The 19720-nt window shown below is 42.8% G+C and overlaps 1 non-coding gene and 3 pseudogenes across 1 annotated transcript; all 4 read right to left on the bottom strand.

Annotated features, from left to right (window-relative positions):
* Window positions 1–4508: 4508 nt before the first annotated feature.
* Window positions 4509–4694, bottom strand: LOC143771336 (U2 spliceosomal RNA). The gene has a single exon (XR_013215086.1). It is a non-coding gene; the product is annotated as a U2 spliceosomal RNA (small nuclear RNA).
* Window positions 4695–6890: 2196 nt separating this feature from the next.
* Window positions 6891–7102, bottom strand: LOC143770699 (U2 spliceosomal RNA; annotated as a pseudogene).
* A 5966-nt stretch (window positions 7103–13068) lies between these two features.
* On the bottom strand, window positions 13069–13269 carry LOC143771260 (U2 spliceosomal RNA; annotated as a pseudogene).
* A 6140-nt stretch (window positions 13270–19409) lies between these two features.
* LOC143770672 (U2 spliceosomal RNA) lies at window positions 19410–19629 on the bottom strand (annotated as a pseudogene).
* Window positions 19630–19720: the final 91 nt, after the last annotated feature.

The raw sequence follows: 19720 nt of genomic DNA on the forward strand, positions 1-19720 counted from the left end.
AGCAACTTAACTCTACTTAAAGAAGCAATACTCTCACTCACAACCACCACGTCATCCATATACCCTAACACTTTCACTTGCTTACCCCCACTCCCAGGCACTAACAATCCTCTCATCACTTTCTCACGTCTTATCAAACATAACAATGGTTCAATTACACATATAAACAATATAGGGGACATTGGGCATCCCTGCCTAACACCTGACATGATCTTCACTTTCTCACCCAACCAACCATTAACTAGAAACTCACTAGACACACAATCATACAACGACCTTACGCTATTCACAAATTCCCTAGGGAATCCCATCTTATCTAAAACTTTAAACAAAAACACGTGTGAAACCCTATCAAAAGCCTTCTCAAAATCAATAGCTAAAACCATACATTTCTGCTTCCTGTCCCTACAATCCCCAATCATATCCCTCAATAATAACAAGTTATCACTCATACTTCTCCCAGGCACAGCACATACTTGATCATCATCCACAACACTTCCAACCACAACACGCATACGGTTTGCCAATAACTTACTGTAGATTTTATAATCTGAGTTAAGCAAAGTTATGGGCCTCCAATTCTCTAAACGCTTCTTATCACCTTTTTTATACACAAGAACAACCACACCTTCTTTCATTGAGTCACACAATCTACCATGCTCCCACATATACTTACATACTTCAGTCAAATCTGCTCCCAAAATCTCCCATGCTTTCACATATAATTCTACCGGTATTCCATCCTTCCCAGGAGTTTTGTTCTTTTTTGCACTCCATACCACATTCTTTACCTCATCCATAATCACTTCTTCACATAAAATGTCACGCTCCTCAGAATCGAGTTTCTTCTCCACATTACTTAGCACTTCAAGAACAAGCCCGGAGTCAATCCATTTCTCATCATACAACTTACTGTAAAACTTTTTCACTTCTTTCAGTACATCCTCTCCTGTAGAAGTAGATCCACTCTCATCCACAATCACAGACATATCAGTCTTCCTACCACTCATCTTTTTGAAAAAGAACCTTGTACACTTTTCATTTTCCTCAAAATGCTCAATTTTGGTACGGAAAATAATTTCTTTCCCTTTCTCATCAATCACACGTTTTAACTCATTCTTAGCATCCATAAGCTGATCAGATAAATCCACACCACTTGCAACACACTTTCTCAGCCAATCAATTCGCCTGTTGAGGTCATTAAACCTTTTTCTATATCTGGCAGCTTTTCTATAGCCCCATTTTTTGAAAAAAAATTTAAAACGTACTTTCACCCAATCCCACCAATCAAGCACACATTCAAAGTCCTTCTTACGCATACACCATCTCCTATACTTTATTTTAAATTCACTCATTACTTCCGCATCCTCTAGCAAACTTACATTCAACTTCCATAACCCACCCCCATATGCTAGGTCACCATTTGCACTAAACACACCCCTTAAACATTCGTGATCCGAAAAAGGAACCTCATGTTGCGAAAAATCTGAACACACCATATTTTTAGAAAATAACATCAAATCAATTCTAGATTCGATCTCACCACGGTCAGCATGATACGTCGGTGGTGGTGGCATGCCAAACTTAATAATTGCTGCGTCTAGAAAAGAAAAGTCAGAAATTAAATGGGACAATTTCTTTCCCGTAATATCACAATTACCTTCTGTGACACAATTAACATCACCAACAAAAATAGAGGGAAATTTTCCTGGAAGAAAAAAACATAATTTTTCAAGTAGAGCAAGCCGCTCCTCCTTTCCTGTAGGGCAATATAAATTAATAATTCTTACCCGCCACCCCCTGTAACTCAAAAACACAATTAAACAACGTCCCACCTCCACCACCGTATAACTATCTATTACAATTTCTTTATTACCCACTAATATTCCCACCCCATCATTTTTATTAATGTTAGACCCCGACCAGACATGCTGTCCATAAGGCCAGTCATTATCATTAGGAGCATCCACAATACCACACTCTTGAAGGCAATATACATCAGCTCCTAAATGTTTCAAGTAGTCCAAAACAGTTGCTCTCCTGTTCTTGGATTTGATTTGCCTTACATTAAGGGACACAATGTCCCAACCAGATTGGCAAGGCATAACAGAAAACCCTAACCTTCAGTCAACACCTCTAACTCAACCATTATCATCCAGATGAGTGAGCACCTCGAAGGCGTTGGCATCCTCCGGGATTCCAAGGTAAGGGGCGTCCGGAGAAAACACAGGATGAGGATACATCCGATCACTTACAGGACTGAGCTCCCCCTCATTAATGGGTGAAACCTCTCTTCTAGGTTTTTTACAGGAAACCTCTGAAGTATCATCATCCTCAGAGGACCTAATGGAAGAAAACTCACCTTGTCTATGAGCCTCGGCTACCTCAATGACAGTATCACTCCAGGACAATGCAGGGGACTTAGATAGGGCCACATCCATCTCTCCCTCACCACAGACTTCAGACTGATGAGGGAGGTCCACATCCACTTCCGAAACTTCCATACCTGGCAAAGCAGGGCCCGGAGATTCCACCAGGGGCTGGACATCCTCCTGGTAGTCCTCGATCTCAGGTAGCTCTGTCACCTCACCGAGTTCTGTGGCTTCTACCTGTGAAACAACATCAGCAACCGGGACAGCAGGCCTACTTTGGGCCACTTCAGAGAAGGACCTAGGCCTGACTTTGGCCTTACAATCCCGAAGAACATGTCCCTCCTCCCCACATACATCACATATCACCTGGTTGGAACAATCCTTCGCCATATGTCCGGTTCTGTTGCACTTTCTGCAGGTCGGCAGTTCCCCGCAGCACTCCTGGACATGACCAAACCTGTTGCATCTCCTGCAGTATAATGGTGCCTCAGGGAAAAACAAAAAGCCAGAGTCTCTCCCAATTGTAAAGTTTAAGGGGGGATAATGAATGCCTCCCGGACCACTAGGGTCAACCCCAAACCTCACAAAGAACTTATATTTCCCAGTCCAGAGACCTTCTTCATTTAGAACTTTATGGGAAAATTGCACATAAATGCAGTGTCTTCTCAGGAATGCAACGATACTATCCAAAGGGGTGAAAGGATTATGCATAAAGACCACCAAAGGAATATCCCCTTTAGAATACAGCACCGTGAACGTAAGTCCGTCCAGCTGAGGGTGATCCGAAAGAACTTTCAAAGCTTTGAAGAGGTTCTGACAAGCAGACATGGAGGAAAGAACAAGCACATACCTCCGCAATTTCCGAAATTCCTGTAGGCAGATGATCTCAGACTTCGGGATCCTCAAAATTTCGTAGAAGATGGCGTTAACCAAGTAGGAAAGCGAAAAATGGTCCTTCTTCTCCTCAGAGACTTCGATGCGGAAACCATTCTTGACCCGGGCATCCCCGGTCCCAGCAAAGAGAAGCTTGACTCCCATCGTCAACGGCTTCAGGGATCGCCTTCCCGTTTCCTCCTCACTCTCCCCCTATAGCAGCATCCGGCTTAAGCCACCTAAGTGGCGATGCCGGAAGGCCGAGGGAAAGCACTCAAGGAACCTCCTGGACAGACACTTGATCTTAGCCAAGAGGCCGAGAAGCGATACTGAAGCCGCTGTGCCCCGTGGGCCGCACCAAGGCCTACCACCAATACCCATTGTGGAGACAGAGCAAAAGATTGCCGCAGGGAGGACATTTTCAGAAACTCTGGAGGCCTTCTCAATGACAGTTCTGCTGTCAATGACAGTTCTGCTGTGTATGTGTGTTGTGTGTGAGAGACGGAGAGTGTGTGTGTCTGTCTGTCTGTCTGTCTGTGTGTGAGTGTTTGTTCAAGCTGTGCACGACGCGTTTTGAATCTGCATAACTCCGCCTACTTTGACCACACCCTCCAGCCAGCCCCATTGTGACAGCACATGAATGTTCCGTGCTAAGATTCTATCTACTGCAGGCAGCGCACCTGGTTGGTGAAAAGCATTAGAATGCTCACACACACAGGTGTAGATGGACAAGACAAGCCTATTCAAGATCAGCACAGGCACCATTTTTACTTATTTTTTTCTTTTAAAAATGCATATAATACAACGCATTGAAAAGCCGGTGGTCCACAAGAGGGAGACAATGTTTCAAAAAAGAATTCCTGCGGTCAGAAATGCAGTATGTATGGCAGAACTACTCATTGGATACTTCAATTTAAATAGCAAGTGCTGACAGACAGCAGGGGCCTAGTTTGGTAGCCGACACAGTATATTTGCAACACTGTAAGAAAGGCCTAAATCTTAACACACCTGTTGCAGCAACCAGTAAAGACAAATTGATTGATTGATTGCATATTGAATGCAATGCAATGTTTGACAGACATAGGTGAAAGCAAGGCCAGGCAAGGCGCAGAAAATGTTGCAATTGGCCAGGAGAAATCAAACAAAATGCTACACTTGGCCTGAGAAAAGTGCTTCTTTGACCCTGAAATCAATTCACATAAAGGGTTAAAAGACAACTCGCGCTGATTTCAATTCAATCTGTTTTTAGAAACTGGATCAGAGAAGGAGTGCACTGGTCCCGGAGATACTGCAATAACGGGTCAATGCGTGGAGTGGACAGAGCAAGCTCTTCTTCCATCTCCCTGTTCCAAAAATCCATTTAATATATGGTCCCCAAATAGGGGACGTATCAGATATTAAACTGATAAGAACAGATGAGGTTTCATCAGTGCCATAACTCAAAAATAAAACTCATCGTATTAAACGATATTAAACATGAGTTCGACTCATCATCTTGAAACCATTTCTTATTAAAATAAATATATCTACAAAAACAAATTACAAACAGTAAGAACATAAAACAAAACAACTATAGTTTCTCAAAAAAACACATTACCACCAAACTTCATTACAAAAAAATAACTACATTTTCCTGTTCTCCTTTTTCTTCGTCTTTTTCCAAACATTTTCTTTTAACTCTAAATCAGCTCCAATGTCTTCCGAAAAAGGGTCAAAACCAAAAAACGTAACATCTCTCACTTCCTCTTCCTTCTCTATGCTCACATTCTCCACACTTTGTTCCATCTTCATTTTTTTCTCCTTCTTCTTTTTTAAGTCCGCCTTCTCAACCTTTTTAGGGTCCTTCAAATCCATTACCATTTTTACCTCCTTTTCTTCCAACTTTTTCTTCACATTTTCTACACTATCATTCACCTCAGAATCACTCTTTGAAAAACATGCTTTATCTTCTGGAAAAAAACTCTTCCCAAACTCCTCCACATAACAAAAACCAGAATTACCATTTATGCTAATTTTCCCCATAATGCACTTATTTCTCTCTATTGTCCAAACCAAAAATCTCCTTTTCCCATTCCAAACTCCAATGGAATTCATATAATTCTTCTGAAATTTAACCAACACATAATAAGACTTTAAATATTCCAGTATTTCTTCCATTTTAACGAAAGGATCATCCATATACACAACTATGCTTATTGGTTTCTCCAAAAAAGATACTTTAACTACAATACTTCTTATATCTTCCTCCTTCCACTGTTTTAAAAAAAATATACAATTGTCCACTGACCTTAAAGTCACATCATAGACCTTCTTCTTCTTTATTTCTTGCATACATACAATGTCCTCTTTTCTGATGTCTCCATACTTTTCCAGCAAATCCAAAATCCGCTTCTCATCCAAAAAACAGTCCTCCGAATCGAGCTTCACACAGAAGCGCATACAATTCCTCTTCTTGAAAAAATCCATGTTGATCCTCATATAACTGCCCCCCACAGCTATGTGTGGTGACAGGGGTGATCGCCTCTCGTTGCCCAGGGACTAATCCGACTCCCCGATAGCAGCAGGGGGGTGAAGCCACACTGTTACATGCAGCGATCCCCCCCAGGCCAAGGAGCCGGGTACCCTGGGCACCTCAGGCCAGACCAAGTGCAGCAACAACCAAGCCACTACACTTGATCTTAGCCAAAAGGCCGAGAAGCGATACTGAAGCCGCTGCGCCCCGTGGGCCGCACCAAGGCCTACCACCAATACCCATTGTGGAGACAGAGCAAAAGATTGCCGCAGGGAGGACATTTTCAGAAACTCTGGAGGCCTTCTCAATGACAGTTCTGCTGTCAATGACAGTTCTGCTGTGTATGTGTGTCTGTGTGTGAGAGACGGAGAGTGTGTGTCTGTCTGTCTGTCTCTGTGTGTGAGTGTTTGTTCAAGCTGTGCACGACGCGTTTTGAATCTGCATAACTCCGCCTACTTTGACCACACCCTCCAGCCAGCCCCATTGTGACAGCACATGAATGTTCCGTGCTAAGATTCTATCTACTGCGGGCAGCGCACCTGGTTGGTGAAAAGCATTAGAATGCTCACACACACAGGTGTAGATGGACAAGACAAGCCTATTCAAGATCAGCACAGGCACCATTTTTACTTATTTTTTTCTTTTAAAAATGCATATAATACAACGCATTGAAAAGCCGGTGGTCCACAAGAGGGAGACAATGTTTCAAAAAAGAATTCCTGCGGTCAGAAATGCAGTATGTATGGCAGAACTACTCATTGGATACTTCAATTTAAATAGCAAGTGCTGACAGACAGCAGGGGCCTAGTTTGGTAGCCGACACAGTATATTTGCAACACTGTAAGAAAGGCCTAAATCTTAACACACCTGTTGCAGCAACCAGTAAAGACAAATTGATTGATTGATTGATTGATTGCATATTGAATGCAATGCAATGTTTGACAGACATAGGTGAAAGCAAGGCCAGGCAAGGCGCAGAAAATGTTGCAATTGGCCAGGAGAAATCAAACAAAATGCTACACTTGGCCTGAGAAAAGTGCTTCTTTGACCCTGAAATCAATTCACCACATAAAGGGTTAAAAGACAACTCGCGCTGATTTCAATTCAATCTGTTTTTAGAAACTGGATCAGAGAAGGAGTGCACTGGTCCCGGAGATACTGCAATAACGGGTCAATGCGTGGAGTGGACAGAGCAAGCTCTTCTTCCATCTCCCTGTTCCAAAAATCCATTTAATATATGGTCCCCAAATAGGGGACGTATCAGATATTAAACTGATAAGAACAGATTTTTTTTTTTTTTTTTTTTTTTCTTTTTTTTTTTTTTTTTACCAACTCAGATAGGCAGAGCACAATGCTCAATCAAATCAGCTTAATAAAAGCTTCAAATGATACTCGCCTTCATCACACATGGTATATAGTCAGAAAAAAAATAAAATCATAACAAAGAACACTAATTAAACTTCACAAGAAATCTCCACTTCTTGAATTTCCAAACGCCTTCAGCATCAATAGCACTTCCTCGTTTCTGGTCCCACAGGTAAATCACATACATACGTGACAGAATCAAACTCAAACATTCATTAACAGCCATCTTCTTCCCCTTGAAAACTAACAAATTCCTCGCATCCCATATACTTTCAATTACACATACAACCAACAGCCATAAAATCCTATCCTTCACCCTACTACATGCACCCATTCCAAACATTGCAAGCTTCCAATTAAGATACGATACTCCAGCCAATTCCTTACAAAGACCACCCATACCTTTCCATACAGCATACGCAAAATCACAGTCCCAAACCAAATGTCTAACATGCTCTCTCACACCACATCCATCCCTCGGGCATACCTCAGATTTAATTAAATTCCTCCTTTTTTGCACATCCCTAACAGGCAAAATATCATGTAACATCATCCAAACAATATCTCTCTGTCTATTCGTCACACCTTCTATACTTAGTTTCTTCCACATCCCAGGCACCTCTTCACCTCTCAATCCATTAATATCACATACAACCTCACGCTCACGCACCATCCTAACAACTTTTTTCTTTTCCCTAAAATCATTCATACTAACAGACAACAAATCATACTTTCTAACAAATTTCTCAACACAAGCATACCACAACGGACACTTAAAAGCAACTGGTACACTAGCATCCCTTTTCACCCAATTCAAACCATACAACATCCATCCAGCTGAATACTTCATCATATAAGCAGACTTATTACCTTTCCCCAAACATACTACAAACATTTTCACATAACTAATCCCCAAAAAGAACTCAACACTCAGAAAATTCAAACCACCATTCACACATAACTTATGCACAGACTCCCGCTTCAATTTCTCCATGCGACTTCCCCAAAGAAAATTAAAAATCAATTTCTCAGTTTTCCTGATTTTTATAAACGCAGTAGGATACACATTCCCAACAAATAACAAAATAGGCAAAATAACCGCCTTAATAATCAGGACCTTCCCAGTTAGAGTCAATTCTCTTAACCTCCAAAAATTCAATTTACGCACCACTCTCTCCCCACACTCATCCCAACTTTCATTTCCCTTTAAATCATCATTGAACTTAATCCCAAGCACCTTCATCGAACCATCCTCACATTTCACACCATCCATCCTAACATTCCTATCACCAAAACATTTAAAGGAACTCTTAGCCCAATTAACCCTAAAAGCTGAAACACTACAGAACAGACTTAATATCAACCTCGCCCTACTCATTGCAGCCATACTCTCATTCACTATCACCACATCATCCATATAACCCAAAATTCTAACATCCTTCCCACCACTCCCAGGAATCAATACACCTTTCATAACCTTATCCTTCCTAACCATACACATCAACACCTCAATCACACTAATGAACAAAATAGGGGACATAGGGCACCCCTGTCGCACTCCAGACTTAATCCTCACTTTATCGCTCAAACACCCATTCACCAAAAATTCACTTGTCACATTACTATACAAACTCCTAACACAGCTCACAAAATTCCTAGAATAACCCATCTTGGCCAAAACGTGAAACATAAAACTATGCGACACACGGTCAAAAGCTTTTTCAAAATCAACAGAAAGAACCAGACACTTCTGTTTACGACTCATACAATCTCCAATCACATCACGCAACAAAACCAGATTCTCAGTCATACTTCTCCCTGGCACCGAACACACCTGATCTTCATCCACCACACCACCAATCACTTCCCTCATCCGATTAGCCAACAACTTGCTAAAAACCTTATAGTCAGCATTTAAAAGCGTGATAGGCCTCCAGTTGCCCAAATCCTTCCTATCACCTTTCTTATACACCAGAACCACCACTCCTTCTCTCATTGAATCACTCAACATATTCTCCCTAAACATATACTGACACACTTCCACCAAGTCAGCCCCAATCGTATCCCATTCCTTCACATACAATTCCACAGGCAAACCATCTTTCCCAGGAGTTTTATTCTTACTAGCAGACATAACCACTTTTTTAACTTCATCCAACACAATCTCATCATCCAATATTCCACGCTCATCCTCTCCCAGTCGGCCATTTAGACACCCCAACACATCACTCATCATCTGGTCATCAAACCATTTTTCCCCATACAACTCCTTATAAAACAGCACAACCTCATCCATCACATCTTTACCACTTACACACACGCCTTCACCATTCACCACCTCATGCATATCCATTTTCTTACCAAACACTTTTTAAAAAAAGAACCTTGTACATTTCTCATTTTTCTCCAAATGCTCAATCTTAGAATGGAAAATAATTTCTTTACCTTTTGCCTCAATCAATTTCTTAATTTCATCTTTCACCTGACACATCAAATCATCCACATCCACTCCAATTGTCCTCAACTTTCGTAACCACTCCAATCTGACACTTAGCTCATTAAATTTTGCCCGATTCATAGCAGCTTTTCTCCTACCCCATTTTTTAAAGAAAATACCAATCTCACACTTCAACCAATCCCACCACTCAAGCACATCCATAAAATCACTTTTTTTATTCCTCCATCTTACATACATCCTTTTAAAGTCACGCATAATTCTTTCATCTTCCAACAAACGCACATTAAGCTTCCACACACCTCCACCATACACAAAATCACACTTACCTTCCAACCGTGCTCTCAAATACATATGATCTGAAAAAGGGACATCTTCCTGCTGGAAATCCCTACAAACAATATTTGGAGAGAAAAAAATACGGTCTATTCTAGACTCTATACCTCCCCTGTCAGCCTTATAGGTCGCAGGAGGAGGTTTACCAAGGATAACCTCCGCAGCATCCTGAAAAGAAAAATCTGACACAAGACTCTTGAGTCTTTTACCTGTGACGTCTATCTTATCCCCCTCCGTCACACAATTAAAATCTCCAACAAAAATTACTGGTATTTTCCCAGATAAAAAAACACACAATTTCTCAAAAATCTCCAACCTCTCCCCCTTATCTACCGGTGCGTACATGTTAACCACCCTCACCCTCCAACCCCTACAATTAAGCTCACATACTACACACCTTCCTGCCTCCACCACCGTGTAACTCTCTACCTTAACCCCTCTACCATTCACCAAAACCCCCACCCCAGAATTTTTATTACATACAGACCCAGACCACACACTCTGACCCAAAGGCCAAACGTTGTCACTTAAGGGATCAGAAATCCCACATTCCTGAATGCAGTACACATCCGCATTCAGGTTACTCAGGTAGTCCAATATTGCCACTCTCCTGGGTAGAGACTTAATCTGCCTCACATTTAGTGACAATATGCTGAGAGTATGTATAGACACCATTTGTCAATTTGGGGACCCAAAGTGCGACAACATAACCACCTATGCATTATCCTAACCCTTCTGGAGGGAGGACGTTTGACGTGCAGAAGTCGAGGATCGCACCTTCCCCTAAAAAAGAGTCACCTTGGGGGCCAGATGCCGTAGGATACACCCGAGCCGGACTTATACTGCAGTCACTCAAGGGAGAAAAGGATGACTCCACTCTTTTCTTCTTCTTGACAGAAGAACCTTCCTCCTCATCAGAGCTAGTATCCTTCCGTTGAAAGCCAAAATCCCCCTGACCTTCCTCCATCTCAGGGTCTGACACTTCCCCACTCCAATCCAGATTTGGTGTTTTTGACAAGTTTATCTCCTCTTCCCCCTGCAATGTGGCCGCCATGCCAACCTCCGGGTCCTCCCCCAGGGATACCTCCATACCTCCTTCCCCAGTTACAGTCTCAGTATCGCTGTCATCTGAGGCAACAGAGACAGCCTGCTGTACTGGAGGCTCAGGTGCCAACTCCATATTGCCTCTTTCATTAACACGAACCCTCTCAGGGAAACATTCCTGTGCCTCCTCCTCATCCAGGAAAGCCGCGGTGGACAGCGGTGCAGACGATGGCATACCTGCTGGAGCCGGAGACCTATGTGCACTCCTCCTCCCCGCTGCAGCTGCATAAGAACCTGGGCGTGACTTGCAGTCTCTGAAAGAGTGCCCCTTCTCTCCACAGAGGTTACAGACAATGGTGTTTTTACAATCAGAGGAGACATGGCCCTCCTCATTGCATTTCCTGCAGATAGTGTCTATGTTGCAAGCTTCTTGTGTATGCCCGTACCTCCTGCAATGCCGGCAAAACATAGGTGCATTAGGGAAAAAGAGATAACCTCTCTCCCGACCAATTGTAAAATTCAAAGGAGGATAGTGGATACCCCCTGGCTCATCCGGGCTTTCACGAAATGTGACCATTAGTCGGTATTTCCCCGACCATAAATCCTCTTCATTCATAACTTTAACAGCAGCTTTACAGATGGAACAATGCCTCCTTAAAAAGGCGTAAATCAACTCCAGCTGTACATGTGGGTTGTACATGAAAATTGTCAGAGGTATCTCCTTAGCACCATACAAAATGACAAAAGACAGCCCATCCAGGTATGGATGCTCCAGGTTCCTTTTCAGGGACTCGTACAAATTATTACATGCAGCCATCGAAATCAAAACAAGGTTATACTTGCGCTTAAACTGCTGCAGGCACAGAATCTCCTCTTTCCTCACACCGAGAACTTCAAACAGGACCTTCCACACCACAAAGCTGAGATTGACGATTTCTTCTTTTCCTTCCTCCACATCGATCTGGATTCCGAATTTCACACGAGCCTCTCCGGGCCCTGCGTAACGAAGACGTCCCATGATCGCTAGTCGTGTCCTCTGGTCAACTCCCTAAAGCAGCATGTGGCTTAAGCCGTAAAACGGCGATGCCACAAGGCCAAGAGTCAACGCTCAGACAGCCATCCGGTAAGACCCACTACAGATCTTAGCCAAAAGGCCGAGAAGCGATACTGAAGCCGCTGCGCCCCGTGGGCCGCACCAAGGCCTACCACCAATACCCATTGTGGAGACAGAGCAAAAGATTGCCGCAGGGAGGACATTTTCAGAAACTCTGGAGGCCTTCTCAATGACAGTTCTGCTGTCAATGACAGTTCTGCTGTGTATGTGTGTCTGTGTGTGAGAGACGGAGAGTGTGTGTCTGTCTGTCTGTCTGTCTGTGTGTGAGTGTTTGTTCAAGCTGTGCACGACGCGTTTTGAATCTGCATAACTCCGCCTACTTTGACCACACCCTCCAGCCAGCCCCATTGTGACAGCACATGAATGTTCCGTGCTAAGATTCTATCTACTGCGGGCAGCGCACCTGGTTGGTGAAAAGCATTAGAATGCTCACACACACAGGTGTAGATGGACAAGACAAGCCTATTCAAGATCAGCACAGGCACCATTTTTACTTATTTTTTTCTTTTAAAAATGCATATAATACAACGCATTGAAAAGCCGGTGGTCCACAAGAGGGAGACAATGTTTCAAAAAAGAATTCCTGCGGTCAGAAATGCAGTATGTATGGCAGAACTACTCATTGGATACTTCAATTTAAATAGCAAGTGCTGACAGACAGCAGGGGCCTAGTTTGGTAGCCGACACAGTATATTTGCAACACTGTAAGAAAGGCCTAAATCTTAACACACCTGTTGCAGCAACCAGTAAAGACAAATTGATTGATTGATTGATTGATTGCATATTGAATGCAATGCAATGTTTGACAGACATAGGTGAAAGCAAGGCCAGGCAAGGCGCAGAAAATGTTGCAATTGGCCAGGAGAAATCAAACAAAATGCTACACTTGGCCTGAGAAAAGTGCTTCTTTGACCCTGAAATCAATTCACCACATAAAGGGTTAAAAGACAACTCGCGCTGATTTCAATTCAATCTGTTTTTAGAAACTGGATCAGAGAAGGAGTGCACTGGTCCCGGAGATACTGCAATAACGGGTCAATGCGTGGAGTGGACAGAGCAAGCTCTTCTTCCATCTCCCTGTTCCAAAAATCCATTTAATATATGGTCCCCAAATAGGGGACGTATCAGATATTAAACTGATAAGAACAGATAAGGTTTCAACAAAATTTTATTTAGTCATAAGACATAGAACAAGAAAATTTGAAACCTTTTGTGCAAAAGAAACATAAAAAATTACAATAATAAAATACAACAACATGAAACAACTTAATATAAAACAGTATTCCACATATAAAAACACCATCTACGATTCGCTTCTTTCTTCCCCACATCTTTAACATCTTTTAAAAAATAAATAAACATTTCACTAAAAGCCAATTTAATACAATCATTAACAGAGATAAAATCACGGTTAAAAAGTAGAATGTTTCTCACTTTCCAGATTGCATTTTTGGCACAGTTTATTATACACCAGCATATTTTGAACTGGTGTGTAGTGGGGCAATTAAAAAGTCCATATAAAACATACTCATAGCTAAAATCTTTAAGACCACAAACCCATTTTAAAAGTATCCCAAATCTCCCCCAAAGTTCTTGTGCAAAACAGCAGTTCCAAAAAAGGTGTAAAACAGTCTCATCCTCTCGGCAAGAGTCTCTTGGGCACTTTGCCCGCGCCGCCAGGCCTCTCCTATGCTGGAAGTCTCTGGTTGGGAGGCACTGGCGGGCAGCCATCCATGCAAGGTCTTTGTGAATGTTGGCCAAGAATTTTCCAAAGACGTTCCTCCACACACGCTTGGATCTACTCCATGAGAAGTTGCTCACAGGGGACACTCCTTCTTCTCTTCTCAGATGAACCATCAATTTTCTTCTGTCCAGAAGGAGATCGGCATCCAAGTCCTTTAATTTATGAGTCCTTATCACCTTTTCTAAAACAATAAAATGCTTGGGCGGGCATAATAAAATGGGTGCTGATAAACATGGTCTGAACCATTTTTTAAAAATAAAACCACAAGTATATTTTAAAAACAGACTAAAAGTAGAATTAGTGTTAAAAACTTTAAAACAAAAACAAAAGAAATTTACATACAAATACAGATGCAAGTCAGGGACATCTTTTCCTCCATTTTGTTGTTTTTTATACATCTCCGTTCGCCTCAGCTTTTCCATTTTTGATCCCCAAATGAACATAAAGATACATCGAGTTAGTTTTTTTAGCATCAACTCAGAAGGAGGATATACCATGGCAATATAAAGCATCATTGGCAACAAAACAGATTTAATGATTAAAATTTTTCCCTCAATTGACAAGCTTCTCAAATTCCAGAAGGAGAGTTTTTTCACTATTTTATGTTGTACCTCCTCCCAGCTCACGTGTCCATCATTTTTAGCGTCAAATACAATTCCCAAGATTTTAACATTGTCGTGCTTCAATTTCACTGCTGGTAGGTCATTTGTATCCCAGGAACCCAAAATCAAACATTCAGTTTTATTAAAATTCATTTTAAAACCTGAAGCCTGACTAAAAAAATTGGTGCACATTACCACTCTCCGGAGTGAAGCAGGATCTGTACAGATGGCAGTAACATCATCCATGTAGGCAAATACTTTGACTTGGGCCCCTCCTCCACCCGGAATAGGAACCCCTCGGACCACTTTGTCTCTCCGGATCATACACAGCAGGGGTTCCATAGCACAAATAAAAAGAATTGGGGATAATGGACACCCCTGCTTCACTCCGGATTCCAACGGGATAAAATCTGTTAAAAAGCCATTGACAGAAATTTGAGAAAACACATTATTATATAAAATCATAATACGAGATAAAAACATGTCGGGGATCGCCATTTGTTTTAAAACTTTAAAAAGATACTCATGCGAGACCCTGTCAAACGCCTTTTCAAAGTCCAGCGCCAACAGGGCCAGGCTCTGACTTCTATCCCTAGAGTACCATATTACATCTCTGATCACATTTAAAATCTCAGCAATATTCCTCCCTGGTACTCCACATACTTGTTCGGGTTGTATCAGTTTATTAATAACAGTTTTAAAACGACAAGCAATAATTTTGGCTAAAACTTTATAATCCATGTTGAGGAGGGTGATAGGCCTCCAATTCTTGAGGTCATCACGAGCGCCCTTTTTCTTATAAATTAAGGACACTATCCCCCTCCTCCATGACTTCGGCAGCTCTGAACACATAAAAACCTCTTTAAAAAGTGCTAAAAGATCCTCCTTTAAAACATCCCAAAAAGTCAAATAAAATTCAACAGGTAGACCATCTGCTCCTGGGGCTTTCCCTTTTGAAAAACTTTTAAAAACACTAAAAAGTTCTTCCATGCTGACATCATCTATTAAAAACCCCTGGTCTACAGAACTTAACTTAAAATCTAGGATATTAAGAGCATCTTGTAAAAACACATTATTTACACTTTTTTTACTAAAAAGGTCTCTATAAAAATTAAAAGCCACCTTCTTCATACCTTCCACAGTTGTTTCTCCATCAAGACAGGTGATCGTCTCCTTTTTCTCCATCACTTTTTTAAAAAAGAAACGTGTACACTTCTCACCTTCTTCTAAATGTTTCACTTTGGAATTAAAAATTATTTCTTTACCTTTTTGATCTAGGCACAATTGTATTTCAGTTTTTAGGCTTGCAATATCATCTTCCACCTCTAGTCCTATCTCTTTAAATTTATGGAGAGTTTGCAGTCTCATATTTAAATTTACATAAATCTGCTTTTTCAGCCGCGCCTTCCTCTTTCCAGCCCTGATAAAAAAAAACCTTATTTTATCTTTGATCACTTCCTACCAGGATAGGATTTTAATATATGGAGGCCTTAGCTGTCTCCATTCCTGGTAGGCGTTACAGAAGTCTGACCTCACCTGAGGGTCTTCCAGCAAATGGACTCCCAGGCGCCATAAACCTCTATTTATCCTCAGCTCTCCTTGATACTCTATCTTTAAGCTTAAAATTTTATGATCAGAGAGTAAATTAGGCATTAAAACAAATTGTACAGGGCTAAAATCCTCAGATAAAAACATAAAATCGATCGTGGAAGCCACTCCCCGACCGGACCATGTAAATCCTGGGTCCGTCGGCGAAAGCGACCTCCAGGCATCGCATAACTTAAAATCAGTCTGCAAGCTATTTAGTAAAAAACACGACTTATCTATCTTACGGATTGGGTCACCCCCTCCTCGGCGCTCATTCACATTCAGGCAATTAAAATCCCCGGCTATTAAGAGAGGAGATGACCCTACACAGAAAACCGGTAAAATTTCAAACAAACGTATACGCTCCTGTTTATCTGGTGGAGCGTACACATTAATGACACGGAAATTAAAATTATTAAAACACAAATGTACTAGGATAGCTCTGCCGGGTACAATCTCAGTAACAGAGGAGATGATGATGTTATTACCTCGGCAGAGCAGACCCACACCAGCAGACTTGTTCTCGTTTGAGCCCGACCATACAGAGGGCCCTAGTTTCCAGTCCTTTTTTATCTCGTTATACCGGATTCCATGCTGCAGACCACACTCCTGTAAAAAACATATGTCAAAGTCTAATGTTTCAAAAAAATCAAAAAGAGCAGCCCTGCGGACAGGGCTCTTTAGAGATCTCACATTAAGTGAGAGACACCTCATGGATGGCATTTATGTCATGGGGGAGGAGAGCTATCCTCAATGGTTTCCATGAACTCATCAAACACATCTGGCAGTGGAGGAAAAGAGTCAATGTTCCGGGGATCCGAGGAACCAGGTAATGGATACCCAGAAGAGTCCGTGTTCAGCCACATGTCTCCGCTGGGAAAACACACATCCGGAGACTCTGGATTGGCCTCCAGAAGAGTATCCCCCCGCAGCTTCTTTCCAGTCGGCTCAGGCAGCTCACTCGTGCAGTCGTCCTCTGTGATAGCTACATGGCCTCTTACTTCCTGGGGGACCTCCAGATCTGACACGATGACCGTATCCACACCATCACCTGTAGGAGAAAAAACTGTGGTCTGCTGGCTCGAGTCCCTGGGAAAGACTGGGGTCTTCGCCACAGTGCCCCCCACCGCCAACATAGTTGGGGGCGCTCTGCTCCAACACACCAGCCTCATTCGAGACCTTCGACACAAGGGTTACCTCCCCAACGGGAGAGTCCCCCTGCTCCAGTCTCTGGGTGGTCCGCCCTCCGCCCTTTTTCCGGGACTTCGACACAGGAGGGCCTCCCTGAGGGCCACCACACTCCTGCTCCGTCCCCACCTTCTCCTCTGCGCCCTTGGCCTTCTCAGCCACCTCCCCTGCTGTAGGAACAGTGGGACTTGGCTCAGGCCTTACTCCGGTCTCCGGGATATTCAGCACAGCATGGACCGGGACAATAGCTGGTTCCTGCCTTGGCACGGGTCTCTCAGCCGCCTCTGCATATGTACGGACTTTGGTCCTATGTGGGCATCCTCGAAACATATGTCCATCCTCCCCGCATAGGTTACAAGCCTTCTTTTGAGGGCAATCCTTCATTAAGTGTCCGAGTTGGCCACAATTATTGCAGCGGAATGCCCTTCTTTCCACACAATTACCTTGGGTATGCCCCATCTTGCCACAGTTCCTGCAATACATAGGCATACCTGTGTAGAATAAGTAGCCACGGCTCTTCCCAATGGTGATGGTAGAGGGGGGATGCTCTGTTCCTCCAAAGCCCTCAGGATTTTTCTTCAGCCGCACCAGGAATTTCCGCTTGCCACACCAGAAACCAACGGCGTTTTTAACATTCCCTTGAAAGGTTACTTCATCGCAATAGCGACGCAAACAGGTTAAAATGTCCAATACTTCAACAAAAGGATTTGGAAAGAAAACAATCATTTGTACCTCCTCTTGGACGAAAAGCAGGGAGAAGACCAGGCCCTCCAGTTCATCAGCACAGATGTTGTCATTCACCTTTTGGACCAACTGCTGACAACAACCATGGCTCCTAAAGGTAATAGTATAAGTACCTTTCTGCTCATTGTCCTGAAAACAGAAGATGTCCTCTCTGCCGAACTCCAGGATCCCAAGAAGGACGGTGTTGCAAACGTAGCGGATTTCTTTCTCCTTCCTGTATCTCTCCAAGACCTCGATACGGACCGTGTTCCTCATCCGGGGTTCTCCCGATGCAAAGGTAAGTGCAGCCGGCATCCTTCCGAAAAAGAACTCCAGCTGTAAACACACAAAAAAAGGCTAGCGCCCTTTTAAGGCGATCGCAACTCGTTGCTCCGGACTAATCCTCTCTCCCTATAGCAGCAGGGGGGTGAAGCCCCTCCGAAGAGGAGCGATCCCCCCAGGCCGAGAGAGAGGGTACCGAAAGCACCCGACCTGACTACAATCTCTCAGTTAGACTGATTGATCGCAGCCATGAGGCCGAGAAGCGATACTGAAGCCGCTGCGCCCCGTGGGCCGCACCAAGGCCTACCACCAATACCCATTGTGGAGACAGAGCAAAAGATTGCCGCAGGGAGGACATTTTCAGAAACTCTGGAGGCCTTCTCAATGACAGTTCTGCTGTCAATGACAGTTCTGCTGTGTATGTGTGTCTGTGTGTGAGAGACGGAGAGTGTGTGTCTGTCTGTCTGTCTGTCTGTGTGTGAGTGTTTGTTCAAGCTGTGCACGACGCGTTTTGAATCTGCATAACTCCGCCTACTTTGACCACACCCTCCAGCCAGCCCCATTGTGACAGCACATGAATGTTCCGTGCTAAGATTCTATCTACTGCGGGCAGCGCACCTGGTTGGTGAAAAGCATTAGAATGCTCACACACACAGGTGTAGATGGACAAGACAAGCCTATTCAAGATCAGCACAGGCACCATTTTTACTTATTTTTTTCTTTTAAAAATGCATATAATACAACGCATTGAAAAGCCGGTGGTCCACAAGAGGGAGACAATGTTTCAAAAAAGAATTCCTGCGGTCAGAAATGCAGTATGTATGGCAGAACTACTCATTGGATACTTCAATTTAAATAGCAAGTGCTGACAGACAGCAGGGGCCTAGTTTGGTAGCCGACACAGTATATTTGCAACACTGTAAGAAAGGCCTAAATCTTAACACACCTGTTGCAGCAACCAGTAAAGACAAATTGATTGATTGATTGATTGATTGCATATTGAATGCAATGCAATGTTTGACAGACATAGGTGAAAGCAAGGCCAGGCAAGGCGCAGAAAATGTTGCAATTGGCCAGGAGAAATCAAACAAAATGCTACACTTGGCCTGAGAAAAGTGCTTCTTTGACCCTGAAATCAATTCACCACATAAAGGGTTAAAAGACAACTCGCGCTGATTTCAATTCAATCTGTTTTTAGAAACTGGATCAGAGAAGGAGTGCACTGGTCCCGGAGATACTGCAATAACGGGTCAATGCGTGGAGTGGACAGAGCAAGCTCTTCTTCCATCTCCCTGTTCCAAAAATCCATTTAATATATGGTCCCCAAATAGGGGACGTATCAGATATTAAACTGATAAGAACAGATTTTTTTTTTTTTTTTTTTCATTTCCTTTACACTCAGATTACAAGTCCCATCACGATTATAAATAATGATGGACCAAATCCATCATTGTGTTCAAGAAGAAAAGTTAATTTATCATTTTAATTCTTAACATATATATCTATATATTAAGTAACGTAAA

Source organism: Ranitomeya variabilis, chromosome 4 (assembly GCF_051348905.1).
Source record: "Ranitomeya variabilis isolate aRanVar5 chromosome 4, aRanVar5.hap1, whole genome shotgun sequence".
Taxonomy (NCBI): Eukaryota; Metazoa; Chordata; class Amphibia; order Anura; family Dendrobatidae; genus Ranitomeya; species Ranitomeya variabilis.